This window comes from Clarias gariepinus, chromosome 13, assembly GCF_024256425.1.
Source record: "Clarias gariepinus isolate MV-2021 ecotype Netherlands chromosome 13, CGAR_prim_01v2, whole genome shotgun sequence".
In the NCBI taxonomy this organism is placed as follows: Eukaryota; Metazoa; Chordata; class Actinopteri; order Siluriformes; family Clariidae; genus Clarias; species Clarias gariepinus.
The window spans coordinates 26572201-26589319 of NC_071112.1; the positions used below are offsets into that span (position 1 = coordinate 26572201).

Below are 17119 nucleotides of genomic sequence, written 5' to 3' on the forward strand. Positions count from 1 at the left end.
AAAAAAGCTCAGAGGAAATAAAAAGCCCTGCACTTCTCCTGTAGACCTGAGGATGCAGAACACTGACACTCGGCACAGTTTCCTATCATAAAGTATTGGCACTCAGACTGCTGAGGCTCTCCTGGCTCCTCGGCTCTGCAGATGTTTGCACGCCTCCAAACTTCTGTTAGTTTATTGCATGCTGAGGTTTTGGTGCCGAGACTCGGAGCAAAGTCCTGCAGGATTCAGACCCCAGAGCTGACCTTCAACAAGCACAAAAGCATGAGAATGTCTGAAAAGAGAGGGAGAGCCCGGAGAGAGAAGGACGTGGGAGTGTAACCCGAGTGGGCTCTCTCATGCGGAGCCAGCCTGGACCTCACACTGCTCACACATGCATGGGCTCTAATCCCCTCAGTGTCCTTCCACAGAGATAGCAGCATGGCCCCCTCACACACACACACACACACACACACATAAACACACGCATGACCCCGGGAGCCCACGGATCACAGCAAGCAACCCACAATGAGCAGTCAACAATAAAGACCTTTGAATCCTGATCTTCTCCTGATTGGACGCCTCCTCATGAGCTCGAGCTCCAGCGTGTTTAAATCCCACGGGTTAATCCGTCCATTCCACAGACTCAGGAGTGTAGCGGGGAGCACAGTGGGCTTGAACATTCACTCCGCTCCTCTCTGCTCCTTCTGTCTCTCTCTGTCTCTGTGTGTGTGTGTGTGTGTCTCAGTCTGTCCCCTCCTTCTCTCTCTGCACTCTGTGCTCCTGTCTCGCTCCGCTCTGGAACTACAGGAGCCTGAAGAGGAGGAGGAGGAGGAGGAGGAGGGCGGCAGCGGCGGCGGCGGAACCGCGGAGCCCCGGGTCCTAGTGCCGCATGGGTTCAGTCAAAGGACGGCATTGTTCCTGTTGTGTGTGTGTGTGTGTGTGTGTGTGACCCTCAGCGACGCTCCTCAGTGTGTTGTAGTGTAGCAGTGCGCTGGAACATAGCAAAGATCACTAATTATTTTATTATTATTATTTTTATTTACCTGAAGGTCCACACTTTAGTACTAATTTAGGCAAAATCTCATTATCATTTAACTTATTGTCAATGATCTCATTCTCAATTCATTTATTAATTACGTCTAATTTTACCAGAAATCACAACCATGTCTGCTGAACATTAAAGGACACCTATTATTCAAAATTCACTTTTTAATCAGGTTTAGACCGGCAGGCAGGTCTCCAGTACACAAAACATGATGACAAAAAACATCTCCTGTTTTTTGTTCTATTTTTAATTAGTTTTGCAAGCTCATTAGATCCCCCCTAATGTGAACTCATCTAAGAAGAGCTCCTGCCTTGGCCTGTTCTCTGGATGGGTGTGGCTCGGCCGTAGCTCATTCACATGGACACTGAAACATGTGACGGAGGGATGAATTAAAGGGAGTATGAGGTTAAAAATGCATTATCTGAGGGTTAGTTTAGCTGGAGCACTAACACACACACACACACACACACACACACACTCGCTCTCTCTCTGTGGTTGCTCTGAGACCCATGTTACAGTAGGTCAATTATGGGACCTTTAATTATGCATACAAAAGGCTGTCCAACCACACAGCTGATCTGGGTGTGGCTTCTTTCTGTCAGACTTAATAAAGCATAGTTCAGATCCACAAAATTACCAAAAAATCCAAGGTGTAACATGGAAATGTTTCATTGCTGATTTTTTATTGTTGCTTTATTTTTATTAAAGGAGCAGTTTGTAAGGTTTAGACGCCCCTGCTGGCTGTGAGGAGAACTGTGATTAAAGCGAAAACACTGACCAGACTTCCTCTTTTCCCAGATGTTCCCATCCCTTTCGTAGAAACGCCACTGCTTTATAATTGGGGAAACGGGGAGGACCTGTGTAGTTCTGTGTTTGATCAGAGCTGGAGCTAATTTCTGGGCTTGATTTATTTTTTTTAATGGCATAAATGGAAACTAAACAAGTATAAAGCGAATTTTCCCAAGCTATCGTCGTAATTGTGTTTTTATTACAAGTTTATAAACACTTTCAAAAACAAACTTTAAACTTTAAAAAGTCGTGATTTAAAAGAAAATAGTGAAGGAAAGTAGATATGTGAATATGTGAAAGCAGAAATAAAACTTGCAAAAATATTATTTGATCATTAAGAGAGTCCATAATGAAATTTTAAGAGTACAAGAATATTGTCTAAGCAAAGCTACATTTTTATGCTCTTTGCCTTCAAAAACATAAATCAGGAGCGTAATTTAGTGTCATAACACTGTCACTAAAACAGCCTGCTACACAATGCTAAATGTGCTAAATGTGCTAAATGTGTATATTGCATGTTTTAGTAAAGCTCTGATTATTTGCAGCGCAATAATAAAAAAGCTATCCTGGAAGCTAATTGTGCCTGTGGAAAAAAAAATCCTATTTTAAAAACATTGCTCTGTTAGAATGATTGTATTTCCTGCCTGTTGTAAAGGGTTTGTTACCAGAAGCAGAGGCGAGCAGATCATTATTAGCGATGAAGCCATTAGGGAGTGTGCAGCTACTGCAGGCGAGTCTATAAATACCACAAGCAACAGAAAAGTGCAGGCGGAGAAACCAGCGAGGGAAAACACGGGCTGCCTGAATCTGTCAGGAGGATCGTGCTTAAGGCTTCCGGCTATCACCGGCTCCTCACCTCTGCGGGGTGCAATTTTACACTTTTACAGAACTTATAACTGCTTTTCACACGCCGTACAATGTGCATAAATAACTTGTTCAATTGTAGGTTAAAAAAAATTTAACCAAAAAGAAGAATTCGCAGGCTAAAGCCTGATGTTATTTAAGTGGACAGCTGACCCACGACAGTGAGTTCATTCAAATCAGTATATTTCCCAATTTGGGAGATATTAACATTCAATACCAGTTCAGTTGCCAAAACTGTTGGGCCTCTAAACCCTGCCAACATCATCACGCCATCTCACCCGTCATCCAGATACACAGGTGGCACACTAGGTCCTGTCTGTGTCCTGCATCACCAGAAATAAAATGCTAAAATTTCTGCCTGTTCCTCACTCGGCTCAAATAACAGAACCATTTAAAGGCACTTTTTCTAAAAACGTGTCTTACATTTCGACAAGAGAGAGAGAGAGAAAAATCTCCAGCACAAAATCAATACCCCTCTTTGAAATTCATAAGTAATGTAACGCTAGCTGAGCTATGACACGTGCGCTCTGGGTGAATAAAGCGATCGAAAATCAGTTGCTGTCCCTGGAAATAAGAAACATAGGCAATTTATTAGACTGCTGACCTGCCAGAGGTGGCACATGGCACACTGAGTTTTATACCAGAACTGCTGAACTGAATGAGGTGTGTCTGCGTTCCTCACAGGTCTCTTATGAACAGAACTCGGAGCTCGCGATAGTTACAGCTCCAAATTTTTTGTCTATTAATATATAGCCATTATACAGAGCAGGCCTCGTTCTGTTTACATCTTAAAGATGTTTAATGTTTATGTTGCAGGTCAGTATGATCCTTTTAACTTTGTGTGCACAATCCCGACATAGACCTACCTAGCTAGATAATTAACTTTTTCTTTTTTGTGAAGAGACCATGTATGGAAGGAGACTCTAGTGTCAGAGATAAAGCTATAACTGTTAGTTTTCTTTCCTCAGGACAGAAGTTCTTTGTGGTTTTCTCAGTGGTTTTCTCAGTGGTACGTTTCTCTGTGGATGCGAATTTGGCTGGTAAGTAAAATTTCACCCCAGACACGAAATGTCAGTGTCAAATGGAAGAAAATATTACCAGTTTATGTTAGCCCATGTTTTAGAAAGGTATGTAATCCCGCATCACTCGTCCCTACCATAGTCATCATCTTCTCTCACACACTTTTATAAAAGCCGCTGAAAAACAAACCACAGATGAAAGTCTCTATCATACCATATCATAAGCGTGTATACATGTACACGCCTGGTGCAATCAAAAGATTAGAAATATGCATTTTAAATTCAATTTAAAGCACTTAATGGAAAAAATAAACGTTTAATGTGTGCAAGCTGGGCAGGTTTGTGAAAGTGATCACACTGAACCCGAGGACATGAAGAGGGTGAGAACAAACTGCTAATTTTACCTTGAATAAGCTTGACACAAAACGACCACAAAATTTGACACTGAATAACAAGAAACGTCACTCTACAATCTATTTCTAACTGATTCTGACTCTGATTTAGGATTTTTTTTTTTTTTTTTTTACACAGAACGGATGTTTTATTGTCTTCAAAGAAACTCCTAACAGGAAATTACACTGAGGTTCTTACAGGAACTGCACCATGTTCCTTAAAATATTATGACAAAATACAAGGAAACACATGCACACACACACACACACACACACACACACACAGAAATGCTTCAAAATCATCGTCATCAAAATGCTTGAAATAGAGTTAGGTTGGATGAGTAAATGTGTATCAAATGCTAGCAAAATGTGTTTCGAAGCAAAGCCAAGCAGTGGAAAGGTGGCAGTGATGATAGCTTGTCCTTACATTGTCTGTCATAAGGTGGGAGAAAAAGTGACCTCACACACTTAGTGTTATATTTCATTCCTCTGAGTTTTTGTGATTCATTTAGTATAATTCCACGATCCTAATATTAATTTATGGTTAACTAATTTATAACAGCAGGTGTATAATGTGTTGATGTGCTCGTTGTTATACTTTATTGTGTCTACAGTAACAGGTCATTCACAAAAACGAATACAGCTGACACTTGACCTAAACGTTGATATAGTAAAGTTTTCTGTGATGAGGCATTAATGAAAGGAGAATCCATCGGCAGGTTAGGGTTAGGGTTAGTTAAGGTTAGTTAGGGTTAGTAACCCTACCATACTTTAACCCTATGATGAACGTGTTAATAAGTAATAGCTTGTTTTGTGGATGGTTTCAAAAATATTAAAAATATCTCTAGCTAAACAAAAGTTAAAAAGATTTTTTTTAAAAGCAGCTGTGAGCAAACCGTTGCATTACAAAGGAACTAACACACTACAAGACCTTTGAGCTGTTATTACACTATCATTGATTAATTTCCTCTAACAACACACGGCGTGTTTTTATTTATTACATAACTAAACCTGTCAGAACAACATTACCATAAGAAACATGTCCATTACTAATCCTGTGCGTCCTGCTTTTGCACACCATATTTACTGACATCACATACCAACACTGTTGTGTAATATTAGCATTGGTTGTAAATTTAATTCAAACTCCCATCTGTATAAGTGCGATCAACTAGACACGCTGAGTTAACAGATTTACATTAATGTTTTTAGAGTTTAGTGGTACTTTAAAAAACAGAGCTAGGAGTTACTGGTATTTTCCACATGCATCACCATTTTATTAAGAGCGTCTGTGTGGAAATAACCCAGTAAAGCATGCATGAGAGTCATCTATAATTGATATGAGTGCTGAAAAAGCTGAGCTGTGAATCCCCCTGCTGGGACATGTCGATGGGTAAGTTGCCTCACACCACGAGCCAAAATGCTCTTTCAGGGAGGAACACGCCGCCAGATCATACGTGTAATGGGACTCGAGAGACAATAGGCATTATTCTAATCTACTGAGCTCTGGGATTTTTAATACACATCCAAGACGAAATGGGAAGGCAAGGAGAACAGTGTCAGTGTTTTTTTTTACTCTCTGTGAGGATGTGAGTAAAGAGCAGGCAAGTGGGGTGATGGATCTAACACATCTGTGAACTGGGAAAAAAAAATAAAAAATCAATCACCGTAATGGCTGACGGTTTTGCTACGATACCCGGAAGAACCCAACATTAATGCATTATCCAAACAATAAATTCGTTTTCATTAAAATTCTCAGAACGCTATCGTTGCAATCTCTCCATCCATCTGTCTTAGATAATACAGCAGAGGAAGAGTGGTATTAACTGCTGTCGGGATTGAGATGTCCTCGCCGTAATGAGACACACTAGTGCAGAGGAAAATAAACCAGCCATGGATTCCTTATGCTCTCACACCATCCCAGGCTTCAGACTCCTAAGGCCTGTAAAACGTATGTAATGGTTCTGTGAATATCCAGTGAGTCTTCCACACCAGCACGTCCTGACGCAGTTTCTGGCCAAGCCTATTCATTGTTCTCTCTGAGCACTCCGAGTGCACATGTAGTGCAGATGGCGTTATTTGTCCAGATTCTCACCCAGCTAATGGACTAAAGCCCAAGTGGGTCATTTGCGCTGAGAAATATCAAGCCTTTCATCCACTCGACCCTCATACGCAGCCTACGGTCACCTTTAGTACTGCAATGTCAACAGCCTGCCACGGGCATTTTGGCACAAGGACGCAGTAGAGTTAATGGAGCGAGTTTGAATATGTGAGGCAAAACCAAGATTCAGCAGTGAGCAGCAGCAGAGTGGAACAGCTCATTTGTCTTCTCATTTACTTGTGATACCGGTGTGTCATTCTGGTGCGGCTTTACTGAATACAGACCTGGGATAAAAATTTTATTCTGGCTGACCATGGTGTGTCACGATTTGACTCTGAATCGACTCCTGATCGAAAGGGCTGTATTCGTAGATATGAGCTGCTGAACAGAACCAAAGCACAGGGCTGTAACACTGCACTTGATGCCATGTGCACTTGAGGTTTGGATTACCATCACTGTTTCCCACCAGTAAAAGGTGGAGGATGCTGCTTAGACACACACTTAGACAGATGATTTTTGTTTGTTTAATTATGTTCTTCATGAAACCCTCAGAATAAATTTCACTCTAATTTAGATTCGCACTGAAAGCACACTTATACATGTGTTTATAATCAGGTACAGACTTTACTTCCATCCCTTCTGCTGTTCTCTTCCACATAGATGGCAGTGGTGTCTGTTCTGCTCACACAGTCTAGCTACCAGTTTACGCATTTTGTACCACTTTTAGGATTTGACGTTATATCTAGTCTTGGCAATCTGTACTCTGCATTTCCTAGATCCTCTACAGAGCATTTCAAGTAGTTTAACACCAGGAACTACACTGCTTTGGTACTGCTTGGGATTCTATGCTAACATGATCATTTGCTGGTTTTTGTTCAGAGCCAGCAGCGAGCAGCACAAAGCAGTGGTGAACTGTCCACAATCCTTCTGTATTGCTTCCTTGCCAGTTGCATGAGCGGTGTTCTCAGTAAACAGGTAAAAAATACCCCACTACACCTGACACATTTCTGACTTGCTCTTTGAAATAAACTGAATAAGAAATGCCGGCATGGTTTTTACGTTGTCGCCATCTGGAAAAGTGTGTTTTTATAGCATTACAGAAAAGACATTTCCTATCAACAATTAAAACTGTTGAGCCTTATAGAAAATGTCCCCTAGAGTTTGGACCATGATGTACCCTTTTTATTGTTTGTATTTAAAAATTCTAATAATCCCCCCCCCGCCTCTTTTTTTGCTCCACTTGCAATAATTCTGCACACAATTTGTATCATTATTTTATCACTTTTTGAATTATATTTATAGTTGTCCCTTTAATCTCTGTACTAGACAGTGTTTTTGTACAACTGTGTATAAATATTTGAATACAGATCTTCCGACACAACAAATCAGACTTTTTTCAGCTGTGTGTTAGAACACCCTGTCGATGAGCGACAGAATGTCAAGACTGAGGTAAAATAAATATTTTCAGCATGGCTGCTTCATATTAACTGAAAAACAAACGCTTCAGACCAGAGAGGTCAAAACGACCAGCAGGCTGAGTAAATCAAACACAACAGAAAAAAGTGCCAGGAGAGCAAGTCAAATAAAACACTGACCCAAACCTGTTGCAGCGGCAACGTGCTCTTCAGGGACAACATTTTGGCATGGTGCGTGCACAATCATTACCGTTCCTGCTCACCCTGATCGGTTCACGTTGTTGGACCAAAACCAACAGCAGATTAAAGTACAAATGAGAGGAAAGGAGAGTCTATTCTCTGTGCAATGTCACATTTCCCATGTGTAATGTAAGTGAGAGATAACGCTGAACAAAGCGCATGATAACAGAAAATAACAGACAAGCAGGAGGTTATTTTCTGCCGTTTCCTCCGCTATGGTCTTTATTTTCTATCATTGGGACGCACCGTTATCTCACTTACACCCTGACTGCTTAACGTTGTTTAAACAAATTGATGCTTTTTAGCTATTTTGCTTCCATGTAGCTGGATAATATAACAACAGTGCTTCATTTTATTTCATTAACCAGCTTTCAAGGCTACAAATGTTGTTACTATGGTAACATATAAACAGACATTTTTCTGACCTGCATGTTCTTGCTATTAATGAGATTTTGTTTTAGTCTAAGAAGCATAGCTACAGGCCTAACTGTTGAAAAATCATCGAAATCCTCTGACTACGAACCCACCGTGACACAGTGACATCACAACGAAAGAGACAACGGTCCAGCTCAAGCCCAATCTCAGGCATTCCTCTCATATTAATACAGCCTACATCAGCAATGTGTTTAATATGATAAAAAAGAAAAGGCCTCGTAAAAGTCACTCGATCCCACTGAGAAAGAAAAAGGGTTCAGCCACTGACTGCACACCAACAGGGCTGTCTCTATGGCAACCAAACTCTTTCTCCTCTGCTGTTACACGTCTGGATGTTTACTGTCAGTATAATCTGCTCAGTGTGTCAGCAACAAATTATCATATTAACATGCTCTAAATACTAAGAGAAAAATATGCACTGATTTAACACTGTCTGAGCGCACGCCAGCGTCATCATGGCTTCCCTCATCGATTTCCTGCAAATCATATTGAGAGGCAGCATTATTGGGGCCGTAGCCTGTGTGCTGTTGCTACCGTGCGTGTCGATTTTCATGGCCTGGAGTTAAAGGGATAGATTTTCATCACATTTTCACATTTATGAAGATTGGCCTTGTGCCAACAGCGAGCCAGTCGTTCTGATAAGTACAGCTTCATAGGTTGACTCGTCCATTTTCAAATCTATTTCATTATTTTCATCATTTTTGCTCGAAGCCATGTCTTGCCTGTTTCTCATCACTGCCTACATGTGAGGCATTTTTAACAGGACACGACTTTTCCACTTCTTTAACTCCTTTGAATGTCTGATTCATTTATGCCTGGGGCAAACTGGTTCCCTTTTAAAAGTGGGCCAAAAGCAGGGGGCCAAGCACGATTCTGCTGTCCAACTAGAGCTGGCAAGAAGACAAGCGGGATTAACAACAAAGCACTTTATCCTACGTGTTTCTGAAGTCAGGATCCTCACATGGGTCTGTAGGAGTCTTCACAAACCACTGACCCCATCTTATTGATTAGCATTATATATGGTTATCTGCCTCTTCATGCCTTTATCGCGCTGCTCGCTCACTCGCTGCTGGTCCTTCTACAGACTGTGCCATGGTTTGTTGGGATGAGAGTCACAGTTGGTTCATTTTAGCTTTGGAACCAGCTCGCTTGTAAATGTGTTTTGCATTGGACTGCTACTGCTGTGCATCTCTGTTTCATTTCATTCTTTTTCAATTCTGTCCAGAGTCAATTTAACTGCTGAGTCTCCTCTCTCACACAACAGCTAAACTTCTGTGTTTTTCATTAAGCATGGACCCTTTTCTGTAATAACGGGTTGTATGGCTATTAATTTTTAACCATATCTATTCGGAAAAGACGGCCAAACCAAATAACTGTTTGTGGTGCTAACCCCAAGGAGGACGATCGCCAGGTACAAAGAATCCTTTTTACATTTCTCCAACCAAAATAAGCTTTTCAGCACAAAAAGATATTGTACGTGAATAATAATAAAATAATCCATGATGCAGGGGTGCTTTAGTCCTTTAATCCTGAAGTCCTGTAGTGCTTTATTCCTTTTACAAACACAGAAAGTTGCACTTAGAGCTGCCACTACTGTCAGAGTCATGCTCTTACAGTAAATCACTAATAAACACTTTGATTTCGGGTTTTTATGGCACCTCAGTAGGAACTAATGCCTGACATTTATCCAATCAGGACAATGTCAGAGATTTAGAAAGTAGTATTCAGCCATTGTAGATTTCAGAATACTGAAAGCAGGACCTGTATTCATTTGAAATCGCTGACTATACTTTTAATAAAAGTGCTGCAGATTGCACTTTAACTGAAAGGTCCTTTTTGCTGCGGTGTGCTGAGTCAAATATACTCCACAAATATAGTCACAGGTTGAGTTCCCTTTATTAACCTCAAAACATTCCTGCTTTACTCCGGGACAATGCTCACTAATTATATTTTACTCACTGTAGGACTGAAGAGCACCCTAAAATTAATCTGCATGCAAATGACCTGAGAACACATAGGTTTCTCCTTTTTCATTTGTCTTTTTTTTTCTTTTATTAAAAAAAAAGAGGTGAATCTGATTATGTCTCAGCTGACTTGTTCATTTTTTTGTTCAAGTCTTTCACTTCCCACCAGACGGTGCTCGCATTTATGTCTCCTGAGTAGTTTGTCCATTTGTCTGTGTCACCATTTTTGTCAACTGCAGTAAAGAGTAGGCCGGTTAATCTTCCAGTTCAGCTGGAACATGGACACTGGTAATTAGTAGGCTCCTGCACCATGAATCACTAACCAGTAGACAAACCGCAGAGAGTGGACAGACAAGCCGAAGCAATCGGTACTGGTGTCCCATTCGTAGGGTCATGTAGTGAAATTAATATAATTGACCTTTGGCAGAAAACTGACAACATGCTAAAGTGCTGAGGAGCAGCCAAGTCACACATCATTAATGCCGACTGGTACAGCGGCGTTGCCCTGTTCATCTCTGTGACATTGTGTAAGAACCTGCTCTCACTACTAGATACCTGCTAGACTAATATTCTTAGAGAAGATCTATTTGTAGCTCACGAAATGTAAAGTGCAGTTTGTCTTTTTTGAGTGATATACCATTATTATAACGAGTCATTAAATGTACTGTATGTATTGTATCTCATTCCAGTGGGTCAGAGCACAGAAAAACAAGACAGGTACATAAAGGCATATGAATACATAAGTAATTTCATCAGGCATGAGAAGAGTGAACAAGACTTCACAAATAAGCAAAACCTTACAAAACAGGCCAATAGGAACAGACAACAAACCGATGACAGGAGAGAGGAGAGAGGGAATCAGGACTGGAACAAAAGACAAACTATTGGCACTTGGTGGTTGCTGAGGTGAAACACAACCTTTAAGAAATAGATATCTTCATCAGAGGGAAAATAATATTCAAAGTAAATATCTCTTGGTCATGCAGGACCTGTCATGGTCCTGTCACATGAACACTGTGGTAAAAAAGGCCCGGCAGCGTCTCTACCACCTCAGACGCTTGAGAGACTTTAGACTGCCCTCCAAGGTGCTCAGGAATTTCTACTCCTGCACCATAGAGATCATCCTGACGGGAAACATCACTACCGGGTTTGGAAACAGCACCATGCAGGACAGACGAGCTCTACAGAGGGTGGTGCGATCAGCTGAGCGCATCATCCACACCGAGCACCCTGACCTGCACTCAATCTACAGCAAGCGGTGCTGGACCAGGTCTGGGAAGCAATTCCGCTCCCTGAAGGAGAGAGAGACTGAGGAGGAGCTTCTCCCCGCAGGCGATAACGTCTCTCACCACAAAACAGGACTAATTACCATCTTTTTGTAACTTTACTGCACAAATCACTTTAAATAAGACACTTTACAAAGTCACTTTTTATGCATACTTGCACACCACAGTCATTTAAAAATTCAAAATTTGTTCCTGACAAATTCCTATTTCTATTTTCTTTTTTATATTTCTATATTTTATATATTAATATTTTGCTTTTTATAGATATTTTGTTCTTATTTGTACAGTATATTTTACTTTTACTTTGTACAGTATATTGCACTACTTAATCTTATTTTTCTAACATATTTCTCTTATTACAGTATATTTTACTTTGTACAGCATATTTTACTAGTTAATTTTATTTTTTAACATATTTCTTTCATTCATATTATTTCTTATGTATAAGCTTTTACTAATTTTGTTTTAAGGTCACTGGCAGTCGTATAAGCATTTCACTTCATATCGCACTGTTTATGACTGTGTATGTGACAAATAAAATTTAAATTTGAAAATAAACCAGAATTGGGCAAAGGCTAGCAGTCTACACTAGCATTCCTCTTGCTTTAAACTGAACATTTACTGCTTATACAGTACCTTGTAAGTAATCTCTTAAAGTAAAGACAGATGCAGAGCTAATTTCTACCCAAACCCATGTCACAATATTGCAAATCATAGTAACTTTGTATTTGGTATCTTTGATCTAGGAAACATAATGTCACCGAACATTACATACTGCACCTTTAAATCCCAAAGCTCTGCGCTGCTGAGTTACGGCTTCGCCTGCATGTGGAGAGATATTTCTGCCTGCAGAGTAAATACAATATCTGGAAATAGTAACGAGTTCACGAGGCAAAAAAAAAATCACAACAACTCCACAATGAATATCTTTTATACAGTCTTTTGAGCAAGTGTTAAACTAGTGTACAGGAACAGTGTGTCCTTGAGCCCGCATGAATTGAACGCGCTCGCTGTGTGAATGAATACACGGCATGAAATAATGAATGAGCTGTACAAATCTGATGAATGAAAGACCTTCACCTTTGCAGAGGAAATTACTCTTCTCCCTCTCCAAACAGACAGAGAGGTGGCTAAATAAAAATGTCTTAACCAGCCTTTTTTCCTCACCGTACCTGTAATTATGTATTAGGGCTTGAAAAAGCAGGCAGTGCCTTTTCCTGCGCTGGCGTATTAAAGGCCGATAAGAGGTTCTTAGAAGCTGCCGGTGCCATTTACCCGGCGAACTGTATTACTGTAATATGGATATCAAGAGGTCATGCTCTGTTTGCACATATAATTACAGCTCTGACTTGCACCGAGAGGCGAAGGCATGACAAAGTGAAAGCATGTATTGGGGGAATCAAGTGCCTGGGTGCTACAGGCTTCGTCCTTAAAATCTCACCTGCAGAGGACATGGTCTTCCCTCAGAGTATCACACAACAGCCTCTTAAAGATGATACAAGATGCCACCCCATTAACCGTGACTTCAAAGAGTAATTGGCTCATTAATGCAACTTCAAAGACTAATCAGCGGTAAATTCTTAACTGACTGATGATATATGCGCCTTTTTCCTCCCACACGAATCAGACAAATTAATTAATCATCTAGAAATAATGATCATCCAGATCAATAATGATCAACTCATCGCTACATGCTGCCAACTGATCCACTCCGCACTCAATGCATTAACATGCTCACTAATGACATGATCGTTATCTGATTCTTCAATTACCAGATAAACAATAAACAAAATACATGTAATAGCAGCTGATACCAGATTTTATCCCACAGCACTATTCTCGATTCTGTATTCTGGTTGGTGGGATAGTCTTGATTAATTTTCTGCAAGAGCAGCTGTGACAGCAGTGCAGCTAAGGTTGATACGAATACACGCATTCAAATATGTTTCTATAAAAACAACTGTTTAGAAACAAACATCATTGTTGATACAGTGAAGGTTTGCTGTAGGGAGATGTTTATGAGTCCTTTATGAAAGGAGTCTCCAGTGCCAGGAGGAGAGCGGTATGTTTAGAGTGGTGTTCATGCTTTGCAGTTTGTTTTTTCCCCCTTTTTTTCAAGAGAGAGAATAAAGAGAGGCTGGTAAGGGAACAAGTATTTATCACTGCTATAACCTGAATGCCAACAAGAACCAATTGCTTTCTTGAACACTTAGGCATATATAGTAGTATATATACTACAGTAGTTAGGCATATATTTAAGTGATAATATATATTTTGTAGAGTGGTAGAGTTTTCTCACTGGCATACTGACTTCCAGAATCAGATTTTGTACAATTTAGCATATTTATTATATTTTAGAACAAATGCTGACTCCTTAGAGATTTAAAGCATTATTTTAAATATTGTCACTTCTAGGACCTTTAAAATATACAGTACATTTTATATTGATAATATGCATAAATATTACACAATATCATTAAATTCCTAATCTGTATAAAGTGAGAAATAAAGTTTCACGGTGACGTCCAAAGTAACGATCTTCACTGACAATAATAACAGCTCTCACTCTACTGGTTTGGTCCTGGAGGTTGATCTGATTTAAACCTGGAAATAACAACAAATAATGTTTAATTATTCATTTTAACCTCCTTAAACCATGAAATTAAAATAAAAAAGGTTTGACGTATTGCTATTTGGTGTGTGCTTGCCTCAGGTACTGAGAACTTTATGAGGCGTCTGACTTTTTCGGCTGTGTGGCAGAGCGTGAATAAATCCGACGCAGTTCCCCTGGAATCCTTTCCATTACATTGGAGCTCTTGTGCAGCTAAATTCAGCTTAAGGCCTTAAGACAGAGAAACGTATCTATAAATCATGTTTAATAAGCTCCCTGTAGGAAGATCGATATACCCGTTGCACCTCAGAACTTCAGAGTCACACTTAACATTTGTCAGTGACGACTGCTCCCTGAGTAACATTTGTTCAGAAGAGATATTTTAAAACAGAGGTATGAAAAGGGAACATGCCGATTTATCAGTTATCACTATTTCCTTTTCTTATCCATCTCTATCTAATAGATAGCAGTATATCCTTTATTAAAAAATATATTTTGAATCCAATCTGTGAAATTTTGTATGGGTCGGGGTAAGAGTTCATAGTTTTACTTAGAAATTTGTTTATAGGAAAATATCAATTAAATCCAACCACACTGACCTTAAATGTGATCATGTTTAAAATAATCTAATTCTGAGTCGAGATAATGAGAGTCTAGAAAAAGTTTCAGGTACATTTGATTCTTCCTGGCACACAAATCAGTTGTTATACTTTATAAAGCAGTATTTTATATAGCAATATATTAGCATGTTTTATTTATTACTTTTAGTCAAATTAAAGAAAAATCTTGGACCCTAGTGGCTTTTATGCCAATATATATAGGCTTGAGCTTCATATACACAGTATACAGTATTTCTTAATAGAATTATGCCACTTCCAAACAATCAAAAGTCAAAACGAACTATGTTTCCCCCTTTTTTTTCTTTACTTCATTTCATCTATTTATCGCAATCACATTTGTTGTTTTTATAGTCAGTGCATCCAGGATCCACTTGTACAGTACTATTTGATAAATGTTACTGTGTATACCACAGTGCTGTTTAATTCTTAATCCTTAATGATCAGAAGGTTATCAGTAGCTCTGACAGACGTTCATTGGGAAATCACAGATTATACTCATGGCATTCTAGTGTTGTTGTTGTTGTTGTTGTTATTATTATTATTATTATGACCACTGAATTAGATATTTGCATCCAGTCAAAAATCTGTAAAGAGAAACGTGTTTATGTAACATTTATGGAAGGAGTCTGCAGTGCAAGTGCTTTGCAACAACATGGGGAAACATTTTATTTGGACAGTATAAACTCCCAATACAAACATAGAAGGAGGATAAAAAGCACATTATATTTTTGGTTTGCGCGCACACACGATTAATCTAAATTTTCAAAATTGACTAAAAGGTGAATTTTACATAGCACATAGTCTGCCTTATATTAACTGCAATTAGAGCTGGAATATTTGCCAGAAATACCATATGAGTATAAAATGTTAAAAAGTTATTGAAATTATTTACAGAATTATGGCAAAAGTGTTAAACTGAGGATATTTCATTCCACCTACATTCATTTCTATTTGTAAATCTTTTTTTTTTTTTGGGGGGGTTGGGGGATTTTTTCCCTGATTTTCTTCCTAATTTAGCCATGTTTAATTCCTCCCCGTCACTAGGGGGCTCCCACGTTAAGGCTACTACTACCACTCAGTCGAGGGGCCCGAAGACTATCACGTGTTTCCTCCGAACCATATGACTGCATCTTTTCGAACTGCTTGCTCACACACCGTTGGGGGCAGCGTAACACACTCGGAGGACAGCGCTATCTGCTCCTTCCGCTTGCGTGAGCTCACAGACGCCCCTGATTGGCTGTAGAGCCGTGATTAATGTGGGAGCGCTAAGTACCTCTCATCCCTCCCCTCTGAGAGAGCTCGGTCCAATCAGCTCTCTCTGGACCTCCGGCTGCGAGAGGTAACAGCATCACCTGGGGATCGTACCAGTGATCTCCGGATGATAGGGCGAGCACTTTACAACTGCGCCACTCGGAGGCCCTATTTGTAAGGGTGTATAAAATACTGACAGTAACTACAACAGTGTATTGTAATATGTTAGGTTATACCAAAATCTATAATATCAAACAAAACACAAGTGTGGCTGATGGATGTAACTGGCTCTCGTAACTCATAGTGCTGGGTAACTAAGCACAATTAAGGTTTGACTGAGGTATCGGGGGGCTTATTTCTGCTTTATTACAGCTGTAATTAACACTTCATTATGAAACACAGAAACACAGTGTGTGCACTTCCTGTCTCCTTTTCACCAAGTTCCTCTGGTAATGATCGTGTTTCTCCTGGTCATCTCCATCCCTGAGCAATTGGACCTGATTACTCTGTTATCGAGACAACTTTTCCTTTACAGTGACACTTTAAACATCTGATGGAGGACAGAGAACAGAGCAGGGTCTCTCTTTCTCTCTCTCTCTCGCTTTTCCCTCTCGGTGTATCTGCAAGCAGGTAGAGCAGGGGAGCAAGGTCCCTCATTTGTATCTGTCAAGGCTGATTAATGATATTTCATCCTCTCCGTGTTCTCCTTTTTCTTTTCCGTTGCTTTTCTCACTCTCTTTTTTCCTCTGTTTTTCATCCACCTGCTTAATGTGGGAGCTGGTACAGAGTGGGGGTGCAACTTCATTTATTGGGACACGTCATGTCAGTGCCCAAACTTGGCATCCCTGTGCTTGCACTGTACATGTTTGCTTTACAAGTGCTTCAGCTTAGAGAACATGTATAAAGTGTTTAATAATGTCCAGGTTGTCATGCTGATTCAGCAACCTTTCCCTCCCCACACATACACACACACACACACACACACACACACACACTTACACACACACACACACACACACACACACACACACGAGCACACACTCACACACTTACACACACTAACACACACTTACACACACTTACACACACTTACACACACACACACACA

General features: G+C 40.0%; 1 protein-coding gene across 1 annotated transcript in view; it reads right to left on the reverse strand.

Moving 5' to 3' along the window:
- Nucleotides 1–779, reverse strand: part of foxn3 (forkhead box N3) — a 77825-nt gene extending 77046 nt beyond the window's left edge. The window contains exon 1 of the mRNA XM_053509772.1: nt 527–779. The gene's annotated coding sequence lies outside the window, so the exon portion shown is untranslated. The remainder of the gene's footprint in view (nt 1–526) is intronic.
- Nucleotides 780–17119: the final 16340 nt, after the last annotated feature.